Source organism: Saccopteryx bilineata, chromosome 3 (assembly GCF_036850765.1).
Source record: "Saccopteryx bilineata isolate mSacBil1 chromosome 3, mSacBil1_pri_phased_curated, whole genome shotgun sequence".
NCBI classification, from domain to species: Eukaryota; Metazoa; Chordata; class Mammalia; order Chiroptera; family Emballonuridae; genus Saccopteryx; species Saccopteryx bilineata.
Genome location: NC_089492.1, coordinates 20,000,843 through 20,013,436, shown reverse-complemented (window position 1 = coordinate 20,013,436; position 12,594 = coordinate 20,000,843). Strand labels below are relative to the sequence as shown.

The window sequence follows — 12,594 nt, the reverse complement described above, 5'->3', positions numbered from 1 at the left end:
CACGGAAACTGATAGAGACTCACCAAGATTAGTGAGCTATATTTAAGAGGTCAGTCTAAGATCTTTTTAAGGAAATTTACCATCTGCATTAACAGAGCTTTTTAGAGGACTTATTCTTTTCTGTTAAGATTCATAACATTATTATACCCACTCTAATATCACAATAAATACCAATAACAGTATTTATTGATTACTTTCTAAATGCCAGACACAATGTTAATCACCGTATATTAATTCACATAATCTTTACAATAATCCTGTGAAGTAGGGACTGTAATTACCATTTTACAGATGCTCCACTAAGTGGCCAAAATGAGTTGTGAATAAAAGCCTTTCTAGAGTACATGCTCTTTATCATTTTTCTATTAAGATATAATAATAATTAGTGCTATTGTTATCATGTTATCATTGTCATCATCATTATCAGTGTCACAAAAATAAGAATTAATTATAATTATATTGTCACTCATTATACACATGTTTTCTTTAATCCTACCAGGTATCTGCTAGAGTCATCTTATTTTATAAACAATTTAGTAGAGGTTCAAAGAGGTTAAGAAGCTGTCTTAAGTCTCACAGCCAACAATTAATAGATTCAGGGGACAACTCAGTTCTGTCACTTCACCAGGCCAAGATACTTCTCTAAGTCCCACATCGCTTTCTTAGTTTCAGCGAATTGGTTTATTAGTTTTACCAAAGAGATGAATGTCCAATCTGTTGACCAGAGATTTGTCAATCTGGCTTTATGACTCTATTCCAGTGAATACTGAAATGTTTATTTTCTGAAATATTTCACAATTACACTGAAAATACTTAGAGCTTTATTAAGTGACAGATTAAAATTAATAGCTGGTGTATTATCTTAAAGCATAATTTTGAGGGCTGATCTAATCAAGGGCAGCCAAGATAATTCTTTGATTTTCTATTTCTTTCACTAGGTATAACAGGTTCTGAAACTAGCATTAATCAAGTTTTCTTTATTTCTTGAAATAGTTATTGGTGGTCTTTCCTGCCCAGAATTAACACAAAAATCCTGTTTTGTCATGAAACAAATTATTTCTTTTTCCATAAATTAGTTACCACATTGATCTTCATAATCTGTGAACTAAAGTGGCATAGGTAACACATTACCTTTTTTGTAGTGTGACACTGATAATAGCTTAATTATAAAATGGATTGGTTTTGGTGTCAACTGAATTTGAACGAGAATTCTGTTTCATCATTCACTAGCCTCACACAAGTTATTTTATCTCTCTAAGCCCTGATGTTCCCTTTTATAAAGTAAACATCATCATGCTCACAGGATTATTGACATCATTGAAAATCATGATGGCTGTAAAATGCTCAGTACAGTCCATGACAAGTGCTAGACAGCCTGATCACTAAAATCTTATATGTAAATTCATTTCTTGAACTTTAATTTTATTAAGTTATTCTCCATCTTCCTTAGTATTAAACTATTCTTCCTTTGTTCTTCCCATCTAATTAAATGACATCATCATCCAATCAAATGTTATCTAGAATTTAAGCTCTCTCAATCACCTCCTTCTAGATATAATCCATCACAAACTGTAATTCTGCATTTAAAATGTAACTGTTTCCGTTTACATGACTTTATCTCCATTGTTGTCACCAAACAAAACACCAATAAACTATCTAGATAACAATTTTAAGTTCATAATATAAAAATTACACAGTGTGCCTAATGTGTATTTTTTTCTAAGTAGTCAGAGATCTGATAGCAATCTTTTATAGTTGCAACGTAAGTGTTTCAAAATGCAAACTTTAAAAGATATATATATATGTAAAGCTAAATCTCTGATTTATATTATACATCAAACATTAGACATCCAGAATCCTGATTATAATCTATTTTATCTCATTTGAATGAAACTGTATATACTATATTAATTTTAAACCCTTGACCTTAAATAAAGCAAGAACATTCAGTTGTATTGTTCTCAGTAGCCATGCCTTTTGTCTTTAAGCATCTATCAAGAGTACACTTAATTACTACAACATGGGCTGTACACATAAAGATTCAAAATGACTTACAGGTTTCCGAATAGAAAATCCAAATTCTACAATCAAAGGAAGCCAGCCTCAAACAATGGTTCAACCTTAATCTCAATCCCCAATTTTACAACTTCCTTATTTCCAATAAAATTATGGGAGCTTCAGCTAAGGCAGACATGGTGTTTTTGTACTGCTTTTCCTTGTTTTTGAATTCTCACAGATGCTCTGATTACCTTCAGCTTATTTACAGATATGAAAATCAAATTCAAATACATTTAAACAATTGTGAAACTCTTGTGAACACAAAATTTATAGCACCTTAAAATTTCTGACACTGTTCTTTCTGGAAGTTATAAGCCTAGAATAGTTAAAGTGGTAATGATATGAAAAATGTTCTATAACTAGAATAAAGTGATTATACAGACTATATAACAGATTTTTAGGTAAAGCTTTATTACATAGAACTAGTCTTAATAATAAAAGTTATGGTTTCTTGTCAAATATCCCCACAAACTTCAAAGAAGTCTGTGTTGACTTTGTACAACATACCCTCATTTGTGGAATAATCTAGTACAACAAAAGCCTTAAACTAACCCAGTCACCAGAGTGTTTAAGCATCTGGAGGAGACAAAATTATACTTCATTTGAATCTTAACGGTTGCTTGCTGAAACTTGGATGGACAGTCTAAAGATCTGGACTGAGCTTGTTTTGATCAAACAAGTTAGTTTATAAATTTGGTGGGAAATGATACAGGACAGAGAGCAGGAGGAGGAACTGAAGGAGAAAGTTCTGAAGGAGGTGTTTTCTGAAAGTTGCGAGTAGACATGGCTACAGATGTCATCTTCCTTGTTCCTTGTTTCTTTGCCATCAACCTCCACACCCCCTTGCTTTCTCCATGTCATTCCCTCTTGATTTTCATGCCTCTTTCTTTTAATATTTAGATTATTTTTCTTGAATCTTACCAGTTTTCTGATACTCTTAGGTTGGCTATTCTTTATTCCCTTAGTTACTTCATTTGTTTCTCTCTTTTAAATGCACCTGATTCACATGTGTTAAAAAGAAAGCTTTATAATCTTTGTTTTCTGGTAGAAAATTACATAAGAATTTTTTCTAATTTTTGTTGTTGTTCTTCAAAATTAAAATCAAATGATGGCTTTGCAGATGCTGCCGCCAGAGCAGCCCTAGATAAGCCATGTTCAGCCCCGACATATTTTTTGCCGCAGCTGTCCACTGCAAGCCGCTGGGCTGCATCTCTTTCAGCTGCTTGCAGACAAAGTTACAAAGACAGCAGAAAACTGTTGTGCTCTGAGCACTGGGAGGAAGGATTTAATTATAAAGGATCTTACTTTCACAGAATTATTCCAGGATTTATGTGCCACAGTGGTGACTTCACAAGCCCTAACGGCACGGATGGCAAGTCCATCTCTGGAGAGAATTTTGATGATGAGAATTTCATCCTGAAATATGTGGGTCCTGGAATCTTGTCCACAGCAAATGCTGGACCCAACAGAAACAGTTACTAGTTTTTCATCTGCCCTACAAAGCTTGTGATTGGATGGCAAGCATGTGATCTTCGGCCAGGTGAAAATGGCACAGGTATTGTGGTAGCCATGGTGATTTGGATCCAGGAATGACAAAAGCAGGAAGAAGATCACCACTGCTGATTGTGGACAACTCTAATAATTTCATTTGTGTTTTATCTTAGCCATCAGACCATTCCTTCTGTGACTCAGAAGAACACCCCTTCACCCCCATCTGCTTGAAATGTTCTATAATCTCTGGGCTCTCGCCACATTTCATTGGGTTCCATATTCTCCTTAACCCCTCCAAGTCTAACTGGACTGCAGAGTTAAGTTGATGATTATGAAATAAAAACTAAACAAAAAAATCAGATGATATTTCTTACATACAGTCCTCCCCAGTTTTTCTCTGCATAAAATATGTGGTGTTCCTCCATAAAAATACAATCTTTGCACAAAATCTCTGGTTTCCATTTAAATTATTTTTCATGTTAAGTTGATGACCCCACCTTATTACCCTCCTCCAAAATTTTTAAAAAGCCACTTGGTTTAATTATAGTATTTGGGGCAGTAATTTTATGTAATAGTGTAATAGATAATATACCCTTGGTAAAAACAATATAACTGGAGGGGGGTAAATTATTAGCTTTTATCTTCATTTCTGACATTTATGGTCTTTGTTTTAGGCCTTTTAAATGGTATTGCTGAATAACATATTTGTGAATGATTAAATAAATATACAAATGAAGGCAAAGGATTCCAGCATGAACACAGTAAATATAACCCTTCATGGAGATTCTCTCAGCACATTAAAAATTGTATAAGTGTATTTTTCCTATAGATTCTACAAAGTAATACAAAGCAGATAATTCTACAGTGTGTGTGTGTGTGTATACAGTGGCCATAAAAGAATATGCATTATCAAGGTACTCAATTTGGTTTGGCTAAGAGAAAGGTGTTTGCAGTTATAAAAATTACTTGGGAAGTTTTCTAAACATTCTTATCTTCCAGATATTAAAAGATACCCACTGAGGATCATGTAGGACTGCTGGTAAGGGTAGAGGGGGAAAAAAGTAGGAAAATGGACATGTATAAGTTCAGAAAATTCCATGTTATTTTTGTAACTTCAGTTTGAGACTACTGATAAATATTGTTATCAACACGCACTAGTCAATCAAACAACCCCAGGCCTCTCAAATATCATACAACCATACAAAGTTGAAGGATATTTGATTACAAAATTCTGACTATATGATCTTACCATTTAGATATAGCACACATGCCCAGTTTATGGGTGTGATCTAGTTCTAAGAAAAACAAATACAATGCTTGATTTAATATATCTTATCTAAAGAATTTTAAAATTCAGGAGTATCACTTAGGCTGAACCAATTTTAGTAAGGTCTATGGATTTTAGCTTCCCGATTTATGACCATAGGTCCAATTAGCTCAAAATGATGTTCACCTTTTCAATCATTTACCTGTCCATGTTGTAAGGCAAGTCTTAGCAATTATATATTGTGTAAATATCTTAGGCATCTAAGTCTGATGGATCATTAATTCAACAATCATTTATGAGCAGGTGATCAGTCCAGTTATAATTGTGATAATACAGGTGAAACATGGCAATGGCATGGACAAAGATGTCGTAAGAGGAGGGGAACAGAAACACTCAAATATACTGAAGACAGAGACAACAGGATGTGCTGATGGTTCAGATATGGTACGTGAGAGAAAAGATTTAAGGATAACTCCAAAAAAATTAAAAAAGAAAGAGCTGGTTTTAGGAATTCAGGTGAATTAGGGCTCAATCTTAAACAAATTTATTTTATTAGACATAAAAGTTAGAAATGTCAGGCAGATAGCTTGGTATAAACATCTGGAGTGAAGAGAGATCTAAACTAGATATATTTATTTGGAACTCATAGATACAGGCTGTTACTTAAAACTTTAAAACTGGATAATGGAGGTTTGATTCTGCTATGACAGCATAGATCTACTACAATTCAACCTTTCTTCTGATTACAACTAAAATCTCTAGAAAAAGAAATGCTATACACACAACCTGAGGACAATGGCGAGCACACAAAAGCTGGCAGAATATGAAAAGAATTCGAAAGTTGGAAAAGGAAATGTATGGAGGTAAACAAATTTAAATAGAGCCTCTGGGATTTGTGTGACAATATTTATCAGTCTAACATGTGTGATATAGTTCTATAAAGAAAAGAGAAAGAGATGAAAAAAAAATGTTTAAGAAATAATGACTGAAAACTCCCCAAGTTTAATAAAACATATAAATTTACAAATTTAAAAGCTTATCAAATCTCAAACAGTCTAATGTTTCATATTGAGGATCAATTGATACAATTTACCATATTAATAGATGAAAGAGCAAATAATATCTTTTCAATAGAAGCAGAAGAAGTAGTTGACAAAATTTAACATCTATCCATAAATAAACTCTAGGCAAATTAGGAATGGCAAAAGACTTTTCTAACTAAAGAGAAGCTACAAAGAACTTACAGCTAATGCCATAGCTCAGGGGTCCCCAAACTTTTTACACGGGGGGCCAGTTCACTGTCCCTCAGACCGTTGGAGGGCCAGACTATAAAAAAAAAAACTATGAACAAATCCCTATGCACACTGTACATATCTTATTTTAAATTAAAAAAAAAAAACGGAACAAATACAATATTTAAAATAAAGAACAAGTAAATTTAAATCAACAAACTGACCAGTATTTCAATGAGAACTATGGGCCTGCTTTTGGCTACTGAGATGGTCAATGTGCTCCTCTCACTGACCACCAATGAAAGAGGTGCCCCTTCTGGAATTGCGGCGGGGCAGGATATATGTTTGGATCAATGGTTGGCTGTGGACAGGAGTGAAAGATTTACAAGAAAATTGTTGAGGGGGGATGGGAGTGTTTGCTATCTAGACTGCAGTGGTGATCATTTCACAGTTGTATACATATGTCAAATCTGCTCAAATTGTACACTTTAAATATGTGCATTTTAGTTTACTTTAATTGCACTCTAATAAAGTTAAAGAAAAAACTGGACAAGGAATAAGGGTACAAAAAAATGAGTGGAAGCCCAAGACTGGTGTCTCTGTACTTCAATGCTTAGAGACAAGAGGAGGAGGAACACTGAGCCAAAGGGCCCGAAAAGAAGCAACCAATAAGGTAAAAGGACATCAAGAAATGCATGAGAGGTGATAACCCAAGGTGGTTAACAAGTATATTAAGGCAAAAAGCGTGATCAACTGAATTATAATATATATATAACTCAGATTAAGTCAAGTAAGGCATTGACTGGAAATTATGATAGAGTTTAGCAACACAGAATTAGACAAGGAAAAGAATAATTCTCATGTAGGGGTGTGGAGGAGTATTGTAGTAAAAGGGGAACAGGAAAATAGAGGTGATAGCTGGGTGTTGGGCAAATAAGTTTGTAAAATGTTATTTTCATGCTCACTTTGTTAAAAATGGTGCTGCTCACAGGAATGATGCTGCCAGGTGATACTGCTAATTATCTTCCTGATCGGGAAGGGGATTTGTTAGGCTAATGTGTGCTGGGGGAGGGGTTTTCGCACCAAAAAGTTTTAAGAAGAGAAGAAGGAGAAAGGAGAAGGAAGAAGGCAGCCAAGAAAGCGGGGTGCTGAAGTAAAAGCCAGTTTGTGCAGAGAGAAGGGGAACTAGAGGTGACTGAGCTAGTGGGGGCCTTTGATTCTAGGAAACCCAGATGTGTCAGTAGTTTTATGAGCACTGAATGAGTAGGTTATGGAGCCCTCTGTGTGTTTGTGTTTACCCGCTGGCTACGTGCCAGAATAAAAGGGATGGCCCACCATTCTCCATCTCCACTGTTTCTCTACGGTCTGACCGAATCTAATGGGAACTTGCATATGTCTGGCCATGATGGCAGCAGCCCATGGCCATACACTGGGAATGTGGGTGTCGAGAAGTTGTCAGTTCATTTATTAGTTTTCCAATAGGAGAAGCCATAGCGTAGTTGTATGTTGATAAGAATGAGGAAAAATGGAGAGATCTTGAGGGGGTCTCCACGAGTAGATGAGAGGGGATGAATCTGTGCACAGCGGAAGGGAGGAGGTAACTATGAGCACAGAGTGCATCCAAAGGGAAGGCACAGTACCTGAGAATCGATACAGAGGGTAGATAACATGGTGATGGGGATTCGTAAGGCTGTGGTTCTCATCATTGTATATTGCAGTCTACTATATAATATTCTAAAATAGTAATGCCTCAGTTTCCCCCAAGTGAACACCCTAGTTTCTTATTTAATTGCTTTTGGCCCCAGACTGTGTATCATTTCTTTGTTACTTTTGTTTGTTTGTTTTACTATGCAGAAGCTTCTAGGGTGTGTGGCTGAGAACCACCAGTAACATAGGAATCCTCTGATAATTGTTCCAATGTTTTTCAACGAATTAGAAAGCCAAGTTCTCAGCTAGGAGGATGGAGAAGAAAGTCTTGGGCTTTCAGGTGATATACTAAAGACACAAATCCAATTTCAACCAGGCAACTAAAAGTGACACGAGGTCCCTGATGTAATGAGAGAAAGAAAGATTGAGGCGGAATTGAATCAGCGCAAGGCTTTGGAAAAGGAAAAGGGGACAGGAAAGAAAAAGGTCAATGCGGCATCCATTAGAGAAGCACAGCGAGGGGTAGAGACCCGAGGGGTGTTTGGCAAAGCGTGGCCTGCAGTTCCTGCGAAGGGCTGGGCAGGGACGTGCGCAGGGAAAGGACTCGAAAACAGATTATCACCCTGGCTGCGTCGCTTGAGCACTTTCTTGCTAGAGATTAATTTCTTATATGTAGAATAAGAGTTGTATTTAAAATACATACCATCTAATGTAATATCCAACACAGAAGACTAGACTGGAAAGTTCTAAAACAGTTGTTTGTTTGTTTGTTTGTTTGTTTGTTTGTTTTTGAACTCACAATTTTTACACTCCAGCCCGAGACAATCGGTGTTTTCTTTTTAGGAAGTAAGCCGAGCCGTTGCGGGGATTTGAGACACTTGACATGATCAAAATGATAGTTTAAGAGGATCCATCTGGAGGTGGCACGAAGGGAAAGACTGGGGTAAGGAAGGAAGTGATTGTTTATGTAAAAGTGAGGCAATGAGTCTGCAGTGACGCGGGGGCAGTTGGGATGGAAAGGAAATGATGAATGCAAGATAAATTTTAAAGAAAAAAATCCGCTAATTGGATGACTAATTGGATGGAGAGAGCAAGGAGTCAAGAATGACTCAGTTCCATGCTTAGTTGACTGGGCACATGGCGGCAGAATGAATAAATATCAGGAATCAGGATAGAAGTGAGGAGGAGGAACTGAATTTAGGCAGGAAGATGATGAATTTGTTTTTTTGACACAGTTGTGTTTTCATTAGCTAGGAACATGCCAATGAAACGCCCACCAGGCAGGCACTCAGATGTTTGGAACTGAGCTCTAGAAGCTCAGAGAACATAACCAGAAGAGGGGAGTTGATGATTCACTACCAAAGATTTGATTGTGATGGCCATAAGAATAAAATCTCTTAAGAGGGCACAGAGTGATAAAAAGCGAAGGTCCAGAGGGGGCCGCTGTGCCCGGCATTAACCCTGTGTGGGTGGGTTGTAGGGAGGAGGGAGGCCTGGGGGTTCAGTGGAAGCCTTGTGTGAAAAGAGGGCACTCAATGGATTCCAGGTGGTGGCTCCTTAGCAACTTGGTTGGAAGTATATTGATATGTTAACTTGTTTAGCTATCTACAAGAACTGTACTGGTCTATACCAGGGAAAGAAGGAGCCGGGCTTCCTCCTTGGGGTTTCTATCATTAAGAGGCCAAGCAGCTGCTGTGTACCTATAAGGCAGTACCAGAGTGCGGTGAGCATCAAAAATGTTTACTTCTGATAAGTATCCCCAGATAATTCTGAAGCAGAGCAGCCTATTAGCAAAGACTGGGAAAGTTAGCTTTTACCTGTAAGAGCAGCGCAAAATGAGGCTCCAATCTCCAATGCCAAAAAAACAAGATGTGAATTCAGGTCCACTCCCAAGGAGTATTTACTTCTACACCACCGGCTCCAGTGTCTGGGTCTACCGTACTAGGATCGCAAAAGGCATGCATGAGTTTCACAGTCAATATATTTGATTGGCGGGACCTGGGGAGCCTATTTTGGTGAGATACACATTATGAGCTGTTGCAAATACCAGCCAGGGAAATAGCAATAGATCAGGCTGCCTTTGTTTCCAGGTTAATCTTTTTACCAGTTGGATCCATTAAATTTCCCATAGGCCATTCTTGTTCCTGTGGGCGGTGAAGGGATGAAGACCCTTCTGGACACAGAGGCCATGCTTACACATGGTATAATTAAAATGCAAATTAAACGCAGGTCCTAAGAAAATAGAAAAAAATACTCTTTATATCAAAAGTGTGCAGATGTCCTGTAGCTTTCTGCAGTGTGAGTCAACTTCAATGGAAATAAAAACACTTAGAGTGTCATAGAAATAACATTTGCTAAGGGAAAGTTGAGCTGGCAGGACTGATCTAATTCTGATAAATATATATATATATATATTAGTTTAAATTTACAGGCTAAGATGGTTATAAACCACTCTGTGATCTGCCTAAGTTTTGCCTAAGTGGTAGTTTTCTAACTTCGAGGAGATTCAATCCTGAGACTGAACAAATAGTCTAAATCACTTAGCAGGTCAAGGCTAAGCTGTGTTGGCAGGAGTTCTGCCGTGGGATACACGGGCTGTGTCTGTGTTGCACACTCACTAGCATGACCTGAGAATTTAACAACAGCACATCCCACAATGTGTCTGGAAATGCCGAGAAAGCCCACTAGAATCACTCGATACCACCTAAAAGGGAGGCCACACTTCTAAAGGAATTAGGATTTCCAGACTGCTGTTCCCAAGGTGCCAATAGTTTATTGGCTCCATCTGAATTAAGCAAGATTGCCAACCTGCCTGTTGACCTTAGTACTGTTTCCAATCTGCTTAGATATGAGTGTGCTCTGCAGTATTGGAAACATAAACCTCTCCCAGAGCACACAACCAATGGCCTAATCATTTGTTTCTGTTATGAGAATTAAAAGTATAGAAAACCTTCCCCCTCTCCTCAATCCTAACATCTTGCTCCATTTGACAGCTGACAAAAATCAGTTTTGTTCATTCTGGCAAAAACAAAGAAAATTGAAAAAATGCATTTTGAGAAAGTGTGTTTCAACAGACTTGGACAAGTACCCTGGAACCTTGGAATTATGCTGAAATAGGGTGGAGGCCTGGGACTGTGTTATAGGTGAGAGAGTGTTGTATTAATATTCTCCTGGAACCGAGAGCACAAAAGGGAATCACACATGCCCTCACATACTCTAGTTGAATGCAGGTTTCTATAGAAGAGAGGAGTTATTACAAAGATTTTCGTCTGGCAATATGTGAGCATAACAAACTCTTACAGGGAAAAGGAAATGGAATGAACTCCTGTATGAACCCTTAGGATCAACATGCATCTATAAAGGATGGTATTCATTCAATCCGATGAGAAACTATCCTAAGAATGGCAAAGTCTGGATAGTATACACACGGCAAGGTGGGAAAGTGTTCCAGGCATAGCAAATACTGGTCCTGCAGGCCACCCTTGCCCCGACAGCAGACTTTGATTATGGGACTATTTCCTGCTGAGTTTGGATGAGCTACAGAATTCTTCTCAACAGAGTGTCCAAGAAAGTCACTATTAATCAGTCAGGTTTGGTAACTGAGATGAAACCCATGTTTTATCTTCAACCTAGCATATGCTATAAACAACTTTTGGGGAAGACACTTTCCTAGCATCGTCTCACAATTCTTTTCCATCTGGGTCTCACTAGTACAAAAGATTTCTAACAGGTACTTCATTCACTCATCCAGTCATTTAACCTATGTTTACCAAGTACCTGTATTGTGCTAGGCACTGTTCAGTTCTGAAGACAAGATGTGGCAGGTGCAAAGCAGGCAAATATCCCTGCTCTGCAGGAGCTTATATTTGTAATGCTTATAAAGTTAGGCACACTGAGCCAATTAATATTCAAGTTTGGATTAGACTCTTCTAATTTATCAAAGAGGTCACTCATTAACAGATCTACTCAAATGAGGAACTACCAAGTCAGGGCACACATGAAAAAATTTTATTTTATATCCTAGTATAACCCCAAAACAGTTAATCTGACACAGGGTTAGTGAACCCTCAGGATTATACAGAATAATAATAAAGGATATCCAATCAGCCATTCACCTATTTGACTATGGTCAGTATTACATATCTAGCAAATCTAAGCCCCTTTTGTGGCCAGTTTTTTGGGAGTAGGAATAGGGGCTGTTGAGTAAGGAGGAAGGAATACAGAACAAAGACAGAATAAGTTATAAATTGAATTATTCAGATAATTTATAACCTGAACTCCATAACCAGGAAATATATTTAGGAAATTTATTAATATTTGTATCTTTTGATATAGCATAATTTTTATTATTATCACATTAGAACATGGTTTTTGTTCAAGGTTTCTGCAGTCTCTGTGAGCTTGCATTTGTGTATCTCAGAGCATCACACTGCTTTGCTGAAAAGCCAGCCTTCCAGACTTCACTCTGTGTCACTGTGCAACCTAGCACAAGAGGCTAAAGGGAATAGTCCTACTGGTATACCAGCTAGACAGATTAAAGACCGTGTAATGGTGCCGAATATTTTAATTTCTGCATAGTAACATTGCCTTTTGTCAGGCTTTCATTTGTCCCATGTATCACATTGCTGTTTTAAAGTAAGAAATATTTGACAGCTTTATCAAAAAAAGGCTAACAGTCCTAAACCAAGAATTTTGAATTTTAATGTAGTTCCAAATTCCTTTGGGGGGTAAAAGGAATTCATTTTTTTTTTCTGGCATAAGATAAATTCACACAGAAAATGCTACTTGGTCAGTTCATATAGTCAAAATTGCTCCTTTGAAGACTTAAATGTGTACGCAAAAGGAATCCCATATAAAGAGAAGTGGTTACTTTTAGAAAATTATCCATCTTGTGAGCTG

General features: G+C 37.2%; 1 pseudogene; it reads left to right on the top strand.

Moving 5' to 3' along the window:
- Positions 1 to 3,209: 3,209 nt before the first annotated feature.
- LOC136328472 (peptidyl-prolyl cis-trans isomerase A-like) lies at positions 3,210 to 3,697 on the top strand (annotated as a pseudogene).
- The last annotated feature ends 8,897 nt before the right edge of the window (positions 3,698 to 12,594 follow it).